General features: G+C 43.5%; 1 protein-coding gene across 1 annotated transcript in view; it reads left to right on the forward strand.

The window, feature by feature from the left end:
• FOXP1 (forkhead box P1) overlaps positions 1-20,292 on the forward strand; it is a 434,070-nt gene that overhangs the window by 42,251 nt on the left and 371,527 nt on the right. The window contains exon 2 of the mRNA XM_014946782.1: positions 14,051-14,178. The gene's annotated coding sequence lies outside the window, so the exon portion shown is untranslated. The remainder of the gene's footprint in view (positions 1-14,050; positions 14,179-20,292) is intronic.

Consider the following 20,292-nt stretch of genomic DNA (forward strand, 5'->3'; position numbering starts at 1 on the left):
CCCCCCCCCCCCCCTGTTTTTTCTTTAAATTGAAATGTGGGAAAACATCTAAGATGTTGCAGAGATTTTTTGGAAAGCCTGCGTTTCCCACACTCTCGGGTCTGTGCAATGCCTTTGTAGGTGGTGTGTGGTTTGTGTCAATCATCAGTCAGGTGCTAATGGTGATAGAGCCGCCTTCAGCCTCTGAACCCGGCGCCGAGCACATTGATCTTTGCAAACACGTTTATACAAGCAGGGGGAACTGCAGGCTTGTAGCCACAGTTTCCAGCCATCTCCAAAGTTTCCTTTTGTAGCTTAGGAGAAGGCAGGATACCACTTCTGCAGCAGCCTCAGACGTTACTGCGATGAGCCCTTCCTTTGCCTTCATATCAATTTAGCCATTTCGTCTTTCCCCCAGCAGACTGAGCAGCAGCACAGATTGGGCATTATAATTAATTTTGCAGAGGAAGCAAGAGTTGAATGTTCCAGCATCTCCTGCTTTTCACGCTGGTTCAAGAGGGCACTCCTCATGCCTGCTACTCTTCCAGTAACAATCCTTTCAAGGAAAATATGACACTTTTCATGGGACTGGGTATGGGTTTGGCGATGGAGTTTTAGGGGATCAGTGTAGCATCCTCACAGGATGTGGATTGTGGCAGCTGTTAATCCAAGTGGACAAAAGGATTAAAAAATGGCTGTTGTTGGGACAGTTTGTGCCTGTGGCCTTTTGAGCTCTTCCTGTTATGACTGGTTGCATCTTGTTGCTTTACCGAATCCACCACAAAGAGCGCATCATAAGAAAGTGAAACTCCTGTGTCAGCCCAGTCATGGCAGCATGTGATAATGGTGCCGTGCACTCCCAGGGCCGTATGCCTTCTCCAATTAGTTTGTTTTTTGAAAAGAGTGGGTTTTTTTAAGAAATGCTATGTACCTATTAGCGTGGTCCTAGGATGTCTTGGAGAGCTGCTCCTGCCAAGTACCAAACTGTGCTAAGAGTTGTTAAAACTTTAAGCAAGAAGCAGAGGCGCTCAGCACCTTCCAGGATAAAGCAATTTTAAAAAGAAAAAAAAAAAAAAAAGAAAAAAACCCCACAACAAAAAGCATGAGATGTAGTTATGCAAATTATGACCTTTAAATGCATTTTATATTTGGATTGAAGTTGTTAACGCATTCTTTCCAAGTTCTGTTTTTCCAGCGTGATTCTGCTTCGGGTGCTTCTCTTTGTATCGGTGGAGCTGAGCGGTGCCGGCCCCGCGGAGGGAACGTGGGACACGGTGACTGGGAAAAGTGGCCACTGCGCTCCGGGATGGGCAGCACATCGGTTAGCAAGGAGCCTAAATAGGTGGATTTTAATTTCTCTGGAGGGTCTGAGCACGTTAACTAGATGGCAGATTCCTCATTAGCTAGATGGATTAAAATTTGTATCATGGCTGATGCCTATCCTGACTAATACATGTAAGTAACAGCTCGTTCTACTAGAGCTATTGGACGTGGCTTGGGTGGAGGAGAGGAATTGGCTTCTGCGGAGGATATTTGCAGAAAGTCACATTTCCACCATATGTTAGCAGGAGTCTCTTTGGATGCAGGTTTTGGATGGAGTCCTCTGTGTTGCTGTAATCTGGTTTGTCCTTTTTCTACCGCTAGTTCTGAATCATACCAACTATTTGGACTCTTCTACGCATTTCCTGAAGGACAGTGGGAACATTTCTGCTGGCTCAGCTGCCTTTCACCTCTTACTTCATCTCCATGAAGGAGTAAGGTCTGGGAGAAATTTTGTATCAGTCAGGAGTGAGAAGGGCTGCAAAAAAATCTGAAAATTCTGCCAAATTAAAGGGAAAAAAAAAAAGAGAAAAAGGAAGGTACCAGGAACCTCATCAATCCTGATTTAGGTCTGGCTTGTGACAAATCATTATGTAGGAAGGGAAATATCCCTTTAATTTTTAATAGCTTTGCAGTGAAGTTTTATTAGGCAATAATCTGGTTCCTGAGTGGATAAAAGATAAGGTTGAGGGCCAAGTAATTTTTTTCCCCTCCCGTGCAGTTGGGAAAGGGAGAAGAGGGGTCATGGCGAGATGGCTGCCTTCTGAAGCTCAACGCAGCATCCTTCTCTGTGCCACCAGCATGCCGAATGCTTCCAAATGGATATTTACAACACAAATATGTTCAGGATGTGGGTAGCGAGAGAAGTGTGGGAATAGACGCGAAGGTGCATGGGAGTGGGGATGCGAAGGGGGAGGTGTGAAGAGAGCCAGGAGAGTGTGATGCACATTTTGCAGATAACTTCTCTTTGGGTACCTCCTTCCAAAGCCTGGGTGCGGACTTTCCTGCTCCTACCAGTGTGTCCTGAGGCTTTATGTTTACTGCAAAGAGGTTCTCTTACCCGTCTCTGCTAACGTCATCAGTCCCTTATTTCCCAAACGGTTTCTTTTCAGGGAACGGCAGCTGAGAATAAGCCTGGATTGGTCAAGTAGCTTAATTTGTAGTTTGGTTGTTGGTGGTTGGTGTTTCTTACAGTATTTCCCAGGCACCGAGTGCAGTAGACATTTCACTGGCACTTAATAAAGCAGCGTAGGACACTCCTCGATAATATAATCCTTATGCCAGCCCGGTTGCTAAACCCATGAGTCCCTCAGGCAGTAGTAGACAACTACACTTGGCGTTGCTGCTTGTTTTACTGTTGTCTCAGATGACTAGGCAGCATTTCTGTGATTTTAAGGTGGCGTGTTATTGCAGTATCTGGGATGAAATTACCACTTACAGATGTATAGGTGCCAATCTGACTCCCTTCGGCTGTTGAGCATCAGTGACTTGGGGAGGCTGGTTGTGCAGGGCACCTTCGTCACACCGCACTGAGTACCAGAAATGAGCATCTGGCCCTCTCTTGTCATTTTTTTTTCCTCCTTTTTTGAACATCTGCTCTCCTGATTGTTTTCTGGTGGGTTTTTTTTTTTTCCTGTGGCTCTTTTAATTTGTGGTGAATGTGTATTTAATGTAAGTAAGATGTTAGCTTCTGTCTAGTTTTTCAGCAAACATTCCAGTAATTACTGGAGTACCTTTGAATGCTACAGCTGCTATTTCTAAGTTAAGGAATCACATTTTCCAAGCATTTATAACTGAATTCACATGGGTAAAACTTGGCATTCAGATTGCCGGCCCACATATCTTATTTTGTCTTGATCCTTTAAGTTAGCATATCAGCTTTGTGTTTGATTAAAATGGTAAAAATGGCTTCTTGCTGCTTTGGGTGGGCTTGTAGTAGTGTTGTTTTATGAAATTACTTTAATTTAGAAAAAAATTATATTGGTTTGGGCCCTGAAATTATTTCATTGTAGTTACTGCTATGGGCTGGTGTCTCTTAAAATGTTTTCCACCCTCTGTCCTCCCTATCCCTTATTACTGTGAAGCAGTCACAACTATTTTAATATTACTTGTTGGTACATCTCTGAGGAGCTTCTTGAAATGTGGTTTGATCATTTCTCTGCTGATGTCAGGCGATCCCTTCATGCCAAAGGATGACAGGCTTCCCTCCGTACCCTCAGCGGCATTAACTTGGCTTTTCCAAGTGCTCCTGGAGAGCAATCCACCCCATTCCTGTAGATTTTAGAAAATTAAAACCCAACAACTATGATTTTAAATTCACCCTCTCATTTCATCACAAATAGTAGCGTTATGTCCACAGGGTTGCGACGACCTGTGGATTGGCTACACGGGCAGCAGTGCTTTACTTTGCATTTTTTGAATGCTGGGGAGTTTTGAGGATGTCCCAGCACTGTCATCACAGCTCCAGCCCTGTGGCTGCTCGGCAGCATTAAGTGACTGTCTTACTCTTTCTCCATTTTTCTTCTTTTCAAGCTGTGAAGTCTGGTCCAGAGAAAATGTCATTTTTGCATTTCCCTGCCCAGAGATTATTTTTTTTTTTAATTTTGGAAACTTTTCAGACACTTAAATTGAAAGGTAACAAGGAATAATAATAATAAAAAAAAGATTAAAAAAAGGAAAGGCATCTGAAATTTGACCTCTAAATATACTTGGTAGATGTGGCGATAATTACAGATAAAGGAAAGGCATCTGAAATTTGACCTCCAAATATACTTGGTAGATGTGGCGATAATTACAGAGCTTTTCTTCAGAGGAAATAAGGTACAATTTGTTTCTATGGGCAGGTATGCTAAATGTAGGGCAGATGAGTTGAACAATAAAAATTAAATTGATGGATCTGATAGAGCAAAGTACTTAAGTAAATTATATTATTTCCTAAGACAAATTTTGTGAAAAAGCCTCAGTCTTCCAATAAAAGTCTGAGAATACTGTTGGACTTAATTAGCAACTGGTATTAATTTATGTCATTGTTATCAGCAACAGTTTTACTTACATTTTAATATTTGAGCTGCTTAACTCTTCTTTGCATTAAATGTCCCTTTAATAGGACATGTAAAATGATGTCTCACATGTAATTATGCTTTAATTACATGTGTTCAGGTGAGAAACATATCCAAACTTGGAGGATGGATGCTGGACTTTCTCTTAAATTCAGGTTTTATTTGCATGTTATAGGAAGCTGATATCTATAGGCTCTGCAGTGCTTGGTACCCCCTGCCTCTGGCTTGCACCCTGCACAGAGTTTGCCCTGGGATGTGGATTTGGGTGCAGGGATTGTGTGCGATAGGAGCAGGGAATGACTGTGCCCGAGAGCCGGCTGCGGGGTTGCACAGGCAGAAAATGACCCAAAACATCCTTCCTTCTCCTCTGCATGGTGCCCGTGGGTATGCGATGGGGTGGGCTCCCCCACACCGTGCCGTCCTCTCGCCCCAGCTCCGGGACCCCCGCGGGGAGAGCATCCAGACAGGACTGTGGATTTTGGCTCAGCGGCATTTCAAGAATCGCTTAAACTCGAGGAATTCATAACTTTGGAATTCAGCAAATTTGCACAACTCCGTGCATCTGCGGCTCCGTCAGCGCCCGACCGGCTTTCTGCCTTCCCTCACCCCGTGCATCTCGGGCTAAATATCTTGTGATTAACGACCCAACTCCTTGCCTTTGGTACTGGCCAGCATCTTATCAGCAGCCCCGGGAAGCGGGCGGCCACGCGGGGAGCGGTGCTGGCGAGGGAACAGCAGCGCTGGGCGAGCTCGGGCCCGGCCGGGGCGGCTGCTCTGTGGTTTGTTGTGTCTGGTTTGGTTCCTACTTTTCAAGTTGCAGTTGCGTTTGGTCATTCGAAGCTTATTTTCCTAGTCTGGCCAAGCCAGCAGGATCCCCGTGCGCTGCAGGGGAACATAAAACATCAGCCTTTAAGCTGGAGTGCTCAGTAGATAAGGATTTTAAGACTCCTTGCATCATGCGCTGTGTCTTATGGGCTTACTTAGTATACTCCATTTGATTTAATTTAGATATTGAATAAGGAGAAACACTTTAATAGCCAGAAAAAGTACTGTACGTCGTAGTGCCTCTTCTTTCCCCGTTGCCTTAAAGACAAGATGGCTGGGAGGGCTGACTTGGGCTGTGATTACGTTTATTTAATTGTGGGAAGTCACAGGGTGTTTTCAAACTGCTTACAAACGATGTTACACCTTATATGTACAAAACAGTGTTTCAAAAAGCCAACAAGAATTCATTGGGCTTTTGTTTGTTTTCTTCTTTTCTGTGACTAAACGTTTAGAATAACTTTTCAACTTTTGCAGAGATTAGGAAATGCGCAGAATTAGCAGAACGTGTCAGTCAGGAGACTTGGGGAGGGCATGACGAGTCAGTGGGTGGCTCTGCCAGTGGTCTCCTCCTTCCCCATCATATAAATGCAAATAAAAATTGTCACTGAGTTGCAGCAAATGTTAGCGTGGGGCTGCTAGATAGTCATTTATCTCTCTCCAAGGTTTGGATTGCTGATGGTTTGCACGGGCAGGCTTGGAGGATGGCTGGGGAGCCGGAGGTCCTGCTGGGTGGCATCCCCAGGAGATAAGGAGAGCCTTTGGGGACACGGTTGGCACTGCGTGGGGCCACCCCACCTGGGGTTCAATGGTGTCACTGGCTGCACCACTGTCACAACTTCAAAGGACACTGTGACAAGTGGCTGCTATCTGGGCACAATATAGATTAAAAGGATAAGCAATAGCTAACCTGTCACAGCAGATTTTACTGTAGCAGTGAATAGGGAGCTGGCAGGAGATGTGAAATACTTCCAAGTTGTAAAGGCAGCGAGTTCAGAAGTTTTGAGGCTGGATTGGGATTGTTTGCAGAGGTTCCCTCGGAGTGATGCGCACGCTGCATTTCATTCCTGTAACAGGCTTGTGTACCTTTCACTAAACACCACCAAAAGTGCATTTGAGTTATAATAATATATGTATAAAAATATATATACTATATAAAAATGTATTTGTTATTTGTATACCTGCATTTATTATTTTATATATTGTATTCATATTATTTATATTATATATTTATACTATTTCTATACTATATAACACATATATACTTGCATTTATTTATTATTTATAGATAACCTTTCATTTGAGACTGTTAATTATTGCATGAGTCTGCACCGCCCTGCAGTAATCACGGTTGGGTGTGCTCTCAGTCGGTGAGAGCCCAGAGGACCTTCAGAGTGGGTGAAGATCATCCCAGGCGAAGGTTTAAAAAAAGAAAGAGGAATAAAAAAAAAAAAAAAAAAAAAACCCCACCAAAAAGCGAAAGAAAAGCAGGCCTCCCAAAAGCTGTGGTGGAACCCAGTATTAACAAATTCTTCTAGGAAGTTTGACTGAGAGCCATATGGCAATGTGGGGAGTATTATCCATCGCTCCAAAAGTTGGTCTCTGAATCAGCCTATTGACTTCAGCAGCACTTAATCATGTGTTGCAGTTCTTCTCTGAAAAGGCTCGCATTCCTGAATCATGTCCTCCGATTTTAACCACTAGACAGTACTTTGTTTTGTGGGAGCAGGCAAGTCCAGTCATATTTCTGTGACTAACTTTGCAAGTTTGGACTGCATCACTGGTGAAGTATGCTGATGAATATTCCCCCTCTTATCAGAAGCCGAACGTTTGCCGTCGTCCCTGAATTTTAGGGTGAAACCAAGTGTCTTCCTGCGTTGTGGTTGGTGGGATACTGCAGGATGTGCAGAGCGTTGTGGGTGCTGTGATGGAATTAAACAGTGGTGAAACCAATGATCTCAAAATACTGCCCTGAATTCTGCTTTTAAAAGCCCTGAGTGTTGGTGGTGATTGAACCCATGGATTAAAAACAAGAACCAGTTGTGTGGCTCCAAATTTGGATTGTATTTGAATGCTGAGGGACATCCTGGAGCCTCGCACACGGCTCTGCTGCGCCAGTTTAGACTCTGTTTGGTGGAAGAAAATAGTAGGTTTGTGCATCTTTTTGGGATCCACTAGTTTGTTGCATCTCCAAGTGCTCTCTACCCTGGTGCTATGGCAGCAGTGGAGTTGCTGGGTACCACCTGTGGGTGCTGGAGGGTCCCGATGGGCTCTGTTCTTCATCAGGAATGCAGAGGATGTGTGCTCCCCTCCCTGCAAAGGGAGTCCCTGGGGTTTTATGCTCCAGTCTCTCCCATATTAAAAAGAAACTCCAGGCAACCCCTGTGCCGCTACCTGGTTTGGCACAGAGAGGGGGAAAAATCCTGTCCCACCTCGTTCCTGGGGAGGGGGTGCACGAGCTTCGCTTTCATCCCTAAGAATCATTATATTTCAGCAGAATATTTTGTCTCACCTTTCTGTGTTTTTACAGCTAAAGCAGTTTTTACTTCCCAACTTTCAACATCTGGAATTCGGTTTCAGTTTATTAAAAAAAAAAAAAAATTCAAAATCCGCAGTCTGGATGAAACACCAATGCCTTTGTATTTGCCCACAATTTTTAGCTTTAATTTCATATCCTTGGCAAATGCCAGAAGTCCCAAGTAGTTGCATGTTCAGTAGCTGCCGCTTTCTGCTATGTCTTACTCTTAACCAGCGGGGTTTTTTTGATAATTTTTGCTGTTAGACACTTTTCTAATTGGGGATAATACCAAAATGATTAATCAAATTAAGCATGAGAGCAAAGTGGCTGATGCACAAAGCTGTGTGTAGCGGCTGTCTTCTGCAGCGGGGTTGTTTCTCTGTAGCTGAAGTTGCTTAATGGGCCTCTTTGGCTCTATTTTTTTTCTCTTTTTTTTTTTTTTTTTTTTTTAATAAGGTAGTGTGTAGATCCCATTGACTTCAATTGTTGATTGGGATGCCTGACAGCCGGGAAATTAAGCCCCTTCTTTGTGACCAAGCTGAAGCCAGATTTTCAAGGATTTTCGAATGCTTAGCACCCATAATTGGTCTTAGGGTTGTTTTTTTTCTTTTTTTTTTTCCTTTTGGAAAAATTTCAATTCTCATTTGGACATCTAAATAAGGGTGAGAGATTATGATACTTGTAGCGACTGGTGTTACTGGGGTATGACAAAGTTTTTTTAGAAGAACCTGGCACCTAATGAGCTAGTTACTCAGCTGCCTAAATAAGAGTTTTGTTCTTCTGCATTTCTGCTTTGTTTGCAGACGCTGAGAGTTCCTGCAAATTTTGATCTTAGAGGAGAAACTTTCTTGCTTCTGCCTCTTTTTTCTGTTTTCTGTAGTGGTTGTGGGGGGAGGAGAGGGCAAAACGAGTTGAGTAAATTAGACAACTGTTGGAAAAAAGGGGGACATGCAAAATCAAGTGTTCTACTTGCGTAATCTGTTTAACACCAGCGAGCCACGGAGCCTTGTGGGACATGGGAATAAAAGGAACATCTGTGCAGGCCACATGGCATGTTCCGGAGGAGCCCTCCGTCCCAAGCAGCTCTGCTCTTATTTGCAAATAAAAGCTCCAACCAACATCAAAAAGTTGAGGTGGATCCCAGCTGAAAGGGGAGAACAAATGTTACCTCTCGGCGCAGTGAAGTTCCGCCTGCAAGCAGCCTTCACGGTCTTTTTAATGATGCTGTGGGCATGTGTTTCTAATGGCAATTTATTTAAAGGAAAAAAAAAAGAAAAAAAGAAGAAAAAAAGTTGTTTTTTTTTAATAAAATTGGAAAAATTATATCTGTATTGAAAGATTATTTTTATAAAGTTGGAAAAATTATATCTGTATTGAAAGATTAAAAGAAAAAGTAAGAAAAGGATTTTTTGGATATAATTGGAAAAATACATCTGCATTGAAAGATTTTAGGAAATTGCTGAGTATCTCAAGCTACAATCAACTACAGGGATATGAGGTAGAAATAAGAATAGAGTTTTTTTGGGGGGGTGGCTGTTTGGTTGTTTGTTGGGTTTTTTTGTTTATTTTATTTTATTTTATTTTATTTTATTTTATTTTATTTTATTTTTTTCACCTGGATGTAGACATCCTGAGATCCCAAGGCTTTCCAGGCTGCTCTTACTCCTCTCATTTTGTTGTTGGTGGTGGTGGTTGGTAAACAGCTCCGTGGTTAGACAGGACCCTGGGGGGCTGCAGCTGCTTGGGCCCCGCTCCCCCAGGACACTCGCCAGAGGGAAAGATAAACAAGGCAGCAGTACATTTTATTTCCACTTACAACCTGTTTGAGTGCAGTAATTCTTGCAAGGATGCGTCTAGTTTGGGGCTTCGCATTTTCTAGACAGGCTGTATTGTCTTTAACAGAGTCGTGTATCGGCAAGCTGGGTAGTCTGTATCAAGAAAGCACGTATTTTTTAATATGTAAATAGGAAAGGATGGTGTTTCATCTTTGTTCCAACGTACCCAGGGTGGCAATAACGCTTTTTAAATCCCTGTGAAACAGATTGTATATGGCAAAATTAATGTCTCGACTCTCCAAGTATTTTCTCTAAAATATTTGAATTTTTGCATTTATTATGCTGCTTGTTTAAAATAGCGAGTGCTATCAGCCGTGCATTCAAAGCTTAATTGGTGGAACACAGATTTATTCTAATTTAAAACAGTCACTTAAAAACAGTTTTGTATATATGTATACATGGGCACAACTTTCCATACAGTTGTCTGTTTTGGAGCGGTCTCTTAGGCACTGATGTACAAGTTGAACCTGTTTTCTTTTGTGCAACATGGCTTTGAGAAATCATTAGTTAAAACAGTGTTCTGTAGTTTGATTGCGCTCGGTAAACAGCCTAATGCGAGCGGTGCGTGAGATGATTGAAGTTCTGCCTTTGATCAGGCTTTGAAATGGGTTGTGCCAAATATAGTCCCAGGTGTATGTGTATCTACCTATGTATGTGTGTATATACGTTGGTGAAAGCTGCTTTAATGAAAATCTGGCCAAGTAACAGAATAACGTGTCCAGCAGGAATTGCCACCGCAGGTGGGTGACAGGAGAGCAGCAGCAGAACCCTCAGACAGCGCATGGGTGTCTGGAGATGCTTTGGGTCGTTTCCCTCTTTTTCAGTCACATTTGTCATTATTTCCTCAGCCGCTTTCTGTTTTGTCCCGCTCCTTGCCATCGCTTCGTAAGACTTTTCCTCTGCCACCCCTTTTCTCCTGGAAGCTGGGCTCTCTTACGATGCCACATCTGGTGGTGTCGGGGTGTTTTGCAGCTCACTGCGATGGCCGGGGGGGTAGGGGGGAGTTACTGCAGGTACCCTGTGCCAGATCCATATAGCAATCCCTGTCTCGCTCCACTGGAGCATGAGAATTTCAGATACTTTCTTGTTTTGCAGCTGCCTGCCTTTTTTCCACACCTTTTCCCATTCCCCTGAACATGTGGTCGTGTATCTGCCACCCATCAGGTTTGTCCTGCCCATTGCAGAGACCTCACTCGTGCCCACCCTTCACGTGGGGGGACATTTCCAGCCTGTGCCACCCAAGCCCTGCTGTTCCTTAGGTCACAGCCTAAACCCATGGCAGGTCTTTAATTGCATCAAGTGCTGCAGCCAGTTTTGCAGCTTGACGTATGAAACGATGGTCTCGGTTGCTTCAAAAGTCCCGGGAGCAGCCAGACCCTGAGGTGAAGATGTGGGAAGGGGCTGGAAGCCTCAGGGAAAGGTGAGGGTGGTAGGGCTGACCTCACGCTGAGATGGAGTCCATCGTGGTCTGCTAGATCATCTGAGCTGTGCACCTCTGCCTTTGAGATTTAAATAGTGAAATATTAAAACTTGTCTTTCAAATCTGTTCAATATTACGAAGATTAATTTTTGTTGGGGGTAGATTAATAGGTTTCCTATTCTGATTAATACAGCGATAATAAAAACGTTGTGATTGCTGGAATTAATGAAGCCCAGATTCCTGTTTCAAGGTTTGATTGACTTTGTACTTCGGTTATGCTAAAGCTGCTGCATCTCATTGCCCCTTATTTAGCTGTAGCCTTCAGAGAATCTCTATGGGAGCAAGGCAGCACAGGAGAAGGTCTGTGGTGGAGGTCTGCGTTGGAGATGACATCAAAGAATCTGTCAGGGGAGAAGTTTTGTCAAAGAATGGTCAAGATTTTTGCTCGTGTGGCAGTGTTAGTAGAGTTTCTCTGTCTTTAGCCCAGCAGGCTATTTTTGTGAAAGTTGTAGAAGAGGAGTGTCCAACTCAAATGTGTGGGCGCATCATTAAAAGCTTCAATTTGTCAATGCCAGATCGAACTCAAGTGCGTGGGTAGATCATTAAAGGCTTCAGTTTATCAGATCCAATCTATTATCTGTTCCTCTCCCTCCTCCACCCTTTCCCTCAGCACTATGTGTGGTTTCCCCAGGCTCTCCAGTGTTGAGGTCCATGGAAGTGCCTGAGATGCCTTCATGCCCCCGGGCCATGCTGGGCTCCCTCTTGGCAAGGCTCAGCCTGGAGCTGGCGGTGTGCCGGTGAGCCAGCTGGCTGCTGGAGACACCCAATCAAATGGTTTTGGAGGCCTCCAGTGGTGCAAGCCCCAGACTTAATGACGTGAGAATTCATCTCTTTGGGAGCTCTCTGTTCCTGTTAATCCCAAGGGATTCAAAAGATGCAGGTGGGGCTGGGCACAGAAAGTACCTGGTGAGCTCATAAGCCTTGTTCCCTTGGGAAACCTGGCTGCAGAAATGTTTTGTGGAATATTTTGATGAGGTCAGTTTTCGATGGCCGAGCTGGGATGGGATGTCTTCACCTCCTCCCAACACTGTTTCTTGTTCCTTGAGTAGAAGCTCTTCCAGCTTTCAAATCTGCTTGTTGGCACAAAGATGCCAAGAAATTCTTTATGCTTGAGGAAGGATGTGAAGGAGAAGAGTGAACTGGAAGTGAGGGAAGTGCTTTTGTACACCACAGTCCTTGTCTGCTGCAGACCAAATATATTATTTAGACAAATCATTTTGCCTCAGAAGTCTCAAAAGAACATGAAATCTTTCGAGTAAGCATTAGCCAAAATGAGCCTCAATTCCTCATCTTCTAAATGGGGCCAAAGACGCTTTCCTGCGTTACAGACGTATCATGGATAAAGATTACTGAGCAGTTGAATAGTGTGGTGCAGCAGGTCAGCTGGAGAAATCTCGCCCCAACATGTGTCGATGCAGCTTTCTGCTCAGCTCTGTACCCATCTGCATATCTGTCATCAGGAGCAGCAATAAAGCTGGTCTCGGATGTGTGTTTCTGACACTGCTCAGTTGGTTCTCTCAAGTGCTCTGCTCCTCATGAATAAAATACAGCTGATGCAAGACTCGGGTCACTTTTGGTTTGCAGGTATTTCAGAGTCTCTGAGAAAAAAGTCATGTTTAGCATAAATGCTGTTTAAACCCCCCTTTTGGATCTATTTTTATTGGTGTAGCACAGTTTTATAATAGGGTCACATAATCCCTATATTTAGATTTCTGACCTCTTGTGATCTTCTTTGAGCCGTTGCATTGCATTCAGCAAAGGATGGGAGAAAGCCTCAGGGCCAGAGAAGTACCTGGGTTTTGTCTTACGAAATTTCATGCAGTTGTTGCTAAGACAGAAGCTTCCAGATGTTCTTCGGGGAGGCTGCAGTGGGCTGCCAAAATAATTAACTGCACGGGGCTAATTTGGAGGTGGCAGTTCCTGCCGCTGCCAAAGAGCTGGTGGATGTGGAAAGGCTGGGAGCAGCCACCACCTTGGGGATGCCAGGGAGGGAGAGGATCGGGCAATGAAGAGGTCATAAGCACCACATGTGATTTTTGCTTTCGAATTTTTTCTTACTCTGGTCCCTCGGGACATTTTCCTCTGTTGCAAAGTTAGTTTTCTCCCCTGAGGTCTTATTGCTGCAGGTCCCTGTTGTGCAGTGGTCCAGGGAGCAGAGTGGTCCCAGGTCTTGGCACATCCATTAGGGCAGCGAGTGCCCTTCCCCAGTTTGGGCAGGCACTGATGCTGCTCTTTAAATCCCGTCTGGTTTCATGGGTGTGATGCAGAGCAGCCCCGGGAACACCTCCCTTCGTGTTTCCGAGTAACAGCTTTTACTCAGTGTGGATACTTTGCCAGTGAACAAGTTACACGTCTTATTTTAAAATATCCTTATTAATAAAATGGATGTTTCATCTGTAGAGTGAGCAGCTTCCTCTGAGCTAAGCTTAAACTCAGTCTGTGTTACTAATAGCTGGGGAAAAAAAAAAAACAAAACATACTAATTGGTATTTCTTAACTGATGTTTGCAAATTTTGCCTTTTCACCCTGAACATCAAATAGGTTTTATATGTGTTTTTCCTTATCTCGGAGGAAAGATTATTGCTAACAAGAGATTCTACGTTTTGTTAAGGTTTTATCAGGATGCAGTGAGTGAAGGCAGAGAGTAAATATTTCAGAAATTCAGAGTTTGTTGTATTTTGATAATGCAAAGTAGGTTAAAGTGTCTGGATTTTGTGCACAGCGCAGTGTTTTCGAGCAGAATCTGGATTTGGCTGGTGACACATTTTGGTATTTAGAAGGAACATAAGCTTGCCTGTCGGAGGAGCACATTGCAAATGTGAAATAAGTGTGTCTTTAAAAACTTCTCTTAATATTGTAAGTTTCAGTTTTATTTAAAGCCAAATAAAGTCTGCTGTGTGATAGAGTAACGTAGAAATACCTCTGTAATGCTGCCCCCCTCCAATATTTATAACCACCTTTTATTTTCAAAGGAAAACGGTAGGCTTTGGTACAATTCTAACTGAGTGAAGTTTTAAAACATGTTTTTGTCTTTCAGTCTCCTGAGAACATTTTTTCTGAGTGACTCCGGCTTCCAGACACATTTGCCATGATAAGGGTTTCGATCCTTTCCCATATTTGCCCTGAGTCATGAGTGGATATGTGTGATGCCTGCAAGTAAAACTGGTGAGTCCTCAAACCCGAGTTTGCAGTAACTCTCACTTATTTTTTCTCACAATTTTTTCTTTCCCTCATCCTTTTCTCCCCTTTTTAATATGTTGGGGTTTGGGGTTTCTCTTTTTGGTGTTGTCTGTGCTTAAAAGCAAGTAGTTACTATTTAAAATAATCTAAAAACAAAAAGGGAAAAAGACAAGACCTTCATTGTAATGAAAAAGCAGTGATGCCAAGTATTATCAATACAGAAAAAACACTCCCTTCCTTCTTTTCTTCTCCCCATTCCCTTAAATCCAGTGAGCTCTGAGGTCTTTTTGGTGGTGAAACTGGAGTTCAGTGATGCAGGTGAAGCTACTGCCCCAAACAAATGTCTTTCAGATAGGCAGGGTCTGAACATGCTTATGCGGGCAATTCATGTCGTGATTAAATATGAATATGGAGAGGTCTCCTCTCCATCATGTGTCAGATGATGGACTCTCAAAGGAGCCATTGCCAACAAATAATTAGCTCCACAGTTTGCTGCACTTGCGTCCCAGTGACAAAATGGTGTCACTGGTACACAGGAGAGCTGTCTCGTCGCGTGCGCTTGCCCGGTTCAGCGTGGCACCGGTGCTGCAATGGATGGCATGGAGCAACTGGGACAGAGCCTTTAATAGCCAATTTTGGCCAGGGTGCACTTGGGTCAAGCTTGAGAGGCTGGTGTGGGGCAGCGCCTTCTCTGTTAATTGGCAGTTGCCATTTCCCCATGGCATTAGCCAACCGAGAAGTTGGTCCCTTTTGTGCCTTTCCTTGTCCCTGTCCCCCAGCAGCCTGGCATGGGGAGCCTTCCCCTGCCCTCTCCTCTTACCCGCCAGCTCCTGGTTGGCTCTTTTAATAACTGGGGGCAATATTTCTTCATTAATCAGAGGACTGAGGTTGGGAAAACAAGAATCATCTGATTTTACAGGAGAATTGGAAGGTCTATGTAAGAAATCTTTCAAAACTAGGAAAACTGCAGAATTAAATTGTGTAGGAAATGGGAGCACAAATTGTTTTTTAAAATAAATTCAGGTTTCTATTATATATTAAATATCCCTCTGTGTGTTAGAAAGTGCATTTCAATTCAAAGATTATAAAACTCAAGAAATTCACACATCAGTGAATTGTGATATTTTTTTTTTTTAAAGTTTCCATTTTTTTTTCTTTTTTCCAGAGGTAGCATAATTACCATGTCATTTAGCAAAGATTATAATAGCTGTTCAGTTTTTACCGACTGGTGTAGTAAACAGTTGAATAAACCCATATGGCAGCTCAAAGTGTGCATACAGGAGAGGGATTCTTACCATTTCCTTCATGACTGAATTGCCAGCCTCACTGATGGGACTGAGATCCCCAAACAGGGACCAACTCCAGACTTCTCCAGTGATGCAAAAATTTCTCACCGCTCTGTCGCGTATGAATCAATTGACTTTAATCACGGTGGTTAACTGATTAATTATTTCTTTGTGCCTATGAAGTATGCATGGAAAACTTGGGGTTATATGCAAGGTACATGCCTCTGTTTAAAGCAGTCTGTGCATTTGCTTAATGCCTCTTTAATAACTGTAAATAATGCCTGGAGTCCCAATCTTATTGTCCAAGTCACTATTAAAGATCGAGGTCCTTCTAGGCTGGTGTAGGTTAAGTGTGACATCACCAGGTATGTGATAGCCCCGTGGCACTGCCTGTAATGAGACTTTGTGTCTGGTCTCAGTGGTGGCAAATGGAAGGACCGGGGCATGCTCTTTGAAGCATCATCTTGAACTACCAGGCTGAGTTATGGAAGTATGGAGCTGTGGCCAACCAGCGTCTGGAGTCAAGACAAAGTGTTTGAGTAGCGTGTCCTCTGGATAGCTTCAGTATTAAAAAATAAAAGCAACGAAAAGGATTGTTAGCTGTCTCCAAATGCTGGCTTGAACAAGGAAATAGACTCGTGCTATTCCTCCTAAAATTCACTTACTTCCAGTTATCGTAAAATTTTCATGTAACATAATAGCTTTAAAATACCTTCTGAATGCATTAGACTCTCTAGGTGCATAGAAAATATTGCAAAATAATAATATGAAATGACCAAGCGTTGAGCAGTCCCACTGGAAAGGAGCAGTTGGCCAAAACTGGTGCTTGTGTTCATCTTAACCCTGATGTATGACCAGCCCTCCACCATAATTCTATCAAGAGATGGTAAGTTGCCTAGCAATGTGCTGACTGCAGAGGGTACGTGTTGAGCTAATTCAGTTTTTGTTCTCGTTTTCCTTGAGAGTTCAGCTTAAAGGAGTGATCCTTTCTCCGGCGGCAGCAAGAGCCACTTCTTGGCGGTCTCTCTTGTTCCCCACTCGAGTGTCCCTGGTGATGTCAGGAATCCATTCACGGCCCAACGCGTTTTAGAAGTTTCCAGCTTATTGAGTAACCAAATGTGGTTTCTGCTGATTGTGTTGACTGAATACCTAGGACCTTTTGAAGAGGCGAGGGTTTTATTTAAAGCAGAGCATTTAGTTGTATACCATTTTATGGCAGGCAAAGGTCATCTAGGGTAAGCAGCCAGAACAGTGAATTGCCTCATCGCAGCACCTCGGAAAATGAGACAGATAGATACGGTAAAAGGTTTTAACAAATTGCTCATCGTTATAAATTTTTGAAGTCGAGGAACTGGTGCTGTGTACGTTTTTAAATTGGAGATAACCATGCTTGTAGGATAAATTGAGTTAAGAGCAGAACAAATCAAAATAATGGGGTGGTACTAAAAACCTGGTGGTGCGGCGAGTTGCCAGCCCAGCGCGTTGCCGGCGGAGCTCGATGCTGAGCACACCAGGCTATGGCAGGGTTAGAAACCTGCCAAGTCCCTGCGTGGCCAGAGCCACTTCCACCAGGCTTTGTGGTGATCCTTTTTTGCAGGGATGCCTTGATTCTGCTGTAGTCCTCTCCTCTAGTGGATGGGTCCTGGTTACACAGAGGGCTTTATCTGCTTGTGGTGCTTCTTGTGATAGCCAGGGAGCAAAAGCCAAAGGGTTTGTCTGCAGCGAGGGGTCCCCCCGGGTCAGTGGGTTGTCCTAACCCTGACGTGTTTTGGTGGGACAGGGGGAGTGGGACAAAGCTCCAGGAGCTGACCATAGCATCCCCCAGCAGAGCCACATGGCAGGAGATGTGGCACCAGCCCAGAGATGGCACTTCTGTCCTCGCAGGATCTGCCTTGCTCCTGTAAAACATCGGTGGCTACAGAAAGACTTTGTTTTTTTCTGAAACTTTTCTGTCCGTGGAACTTTCTCTGTGGTGGGGGGAGAGGAGAGAAGAAGTAATTTTAACAATTTAATATACTACATAATATGTTTTATAAGCTGGTGTGAATGCTCCTAAGTATTTTGGTCTTTTTTCATAACACAATGAACCTAATATTGGTAAAAATACAGATCTTAGCTGCCACCATAAAGAGAGGCTAGATTTAATAAACAGTTATGAATGTTGGCAGCTGCCTATCAGATTGTATAACATCGGCTATAGCACATGAAGACAGTGTCAACTTACATTTTATCTCAGAAGTATTTTCAAAGCATTTATTTTGCTTTCTCTTGAGTCCTTAACCTAATTCAAGTTATATAATTGGCGGAATATTTTTCCACACCGCTAATTGGCTGGGTGCCAGCGTGGAAACCATTGTCTGACTTGATGATGATCAGGAATTAACATGACATTTGCGTGGTGGTAATGGAATACATTAGTAATGTAATTCATGACTGTAAGAAAGAGACCATCATCTCCCACCTCTGATCAGCAGGAGGGGCTGGGAGGATGATGAAATGCTCCCAGCAGGCACCTCACAGCAGTGGCTGGCCAATCTCGATGTCAAATTTAGTTTTAAATTCTTCAGACAAAGCTGTAATGCTTACCAATTAATTACTACAAATGTCAATTAAAAATCTACCAAATAATACAGTAAGATTAAATTTCAATTAAAAAAATTACATTTAACAAGGAAGATACAACATTATTTTAATGAATTCTGCTGAAGGTGACAGTTTATCTAGATATATTTATACCGTGTAGGTGGATCTAAATTCATTGGATGATGTTAACCATGTTACTCCGTGTACATATTAGTTTTGAAAATTATTTCCACTTTGGCTATGTCCTGGAGGAGATGGGGCATCAAGGGTCATTTCTTGTCACCAGGAGAAAGGGGAATTTCACGCCTTCTAAGTACAAAAATCTTCTCACACCTAAACCAAGGGCTTTTATTGTAGACTCTTATCCTGGCTGAATTAGCGCTATTTTTCATTGCTTGGTATTTATGGAGGCAAATACAGAATATTTGTAGCGGTAGTAGAACAAGCCCTGACTTTGCTATGACTGTAGTGATTGCATGGGATGATTTTTCAAGTAATCTGTTCTATCATACAAATATCCGTTATTCTGATAAATCACTTAAAACGAAGGGATTTTTTTTGCTGTGTGAAGGTGGTGAATTGTAAGTCCCGAGCAGAGCTTTTATCTGCTAGGTTTCGCCCTTGCTTGGTGGAGTTTTTGAGCGCATGCTTAAATTTAATCCCCTCGTTGATACTGTGGATGCTTAAAGACATATTTTGAACTAGGAGTGGCACAGTGGAGATGTCACGTAGCGTCATGAAGTCCTGAGTTTGTGTGGATCACAAGTGTATGTAGGACAATCTTGTAAAACACCAGCACCTCATCAGATGCAGACTGTTAAGAGTCAGTTAGAAGAGACTTAAGTGAAAAGTAAAATTACTGAAAAGAGGGTTGGTCTCATTCTATCTCAAACCAGGACACAGTGCAAAGTGGGTTTTGTGAATGGAGTTTTGTATTGCAGTAACTGTGTTTTTATTGAACATCTCTTATGCTGATGGAGATGCTGGTGCTTTGGGAAGGCGTGAGAGCCTGCACTCGCTGGTGTGGGGCAGGGGCAGAGCTGGGGTGTGCAAGCAGTTATCCTCCTGGTATAAAGCATTTGTGAGCCACGGCCTCTAAATATGATCTGAAGAATACTTTCTTAGCTTCCTTGAGTCTTTTTTCCATGAGCTTTTATTATGTTTTCACACTATTGCGTCTAAAATAGGGAAGAGGAAAGACATAATTGAAGAAACAGATTTTATGTGTCAAGCCAATGCTGAGAGAAGTCCCTCTCAGGGACCAGAGGCTCCTTTTCCTTGGCCCTGCTGTGTCTCGAGCCATTGAATTTCAGCAGGTTTTGACTTATAAAATATAAAAAAAATACAGCATGCTCACAGAAAATCAGAAAAGCCAAACAACTACTCATGGCAGGTTAAAGTAATGACATGCTCTTTAGTAGACAGGCTTTGCTGGTCCCTTGGTTGCTGTTCAGGCTTTGCCCATCGCTGGGCGAACGCAACGAGCATGATCTCTGTCTCACTGCTACTGTTCAGATACCTTTGGGTATTGGTAACAGCTTTACAGGATCATTCCTGCTTCGTGCTATTATCTGATAAAGCTATCATCAAAAGAAAAAAAAAAAGCAGGAGATGGGAGACAGCCGTTCTTTTTTTCCCATAAGGGCCTCAGGAAATGGATGCTATGGAAGTGTAAGAGCAGCTGAAACGTTTTCTCACCAGTCCTCACAGACAGCAAGGTGATGGAGGGAAAGGTAGAGTAAGGCAGACTCATTTTCCTCACCAGCAGCCAGAAAGCTTTAAACAAGGAGGCAGGGAGGGAAGAGTGGAAGCACGTAACATCCTTCTGCCAGGAGATAATGGCACGAGGACGTTGTGGGCTTGGGGCACCCACTGGTCAGACAATTAAGTGGCAGCTGGAGCTACTGCTCTTAAAAACCCATCTTCCCTGGGGCTTTCAGGTCTGCACAGGACCAGACATTTTCTGATTTGAGCCTTGGGGTGAAGCTCTTGCTCTGGTTGTTGTTTGAGGAGTGGTGTGTGTGTTACGGTAGGAGCTGAGCACCTTCTGTATCCCAAGTTCTGCTGTGTTGGGGTGTCCTGTATGGAGCTTGTGCCCATCCCAAGCACTCGTGGTGTCTGGCTCCTCATTGGGGTGTCCCATGTGAAGCTTGTGCCCATCATGCGCACTCGGGGTGGTGTCTGGTCTCCTCTTGAGTTCTTACAGGTGAAGATATCTGTGTTCAGTAGG

This window comes from Calidris pugnax, unplaced genomic scaffold, assembly GCF_001431845.1.
Source record: "Calidris pugnax isolate Ruff unplaced genomic scaffold, ASM143184v1 scaffold81, whole genome shotgun sequence".
NCBI lineage: Eukaryota > Metazoa > Chordata > Aves > Charadriiformes > Scolopacidae > Calidris > Calidris pugnax.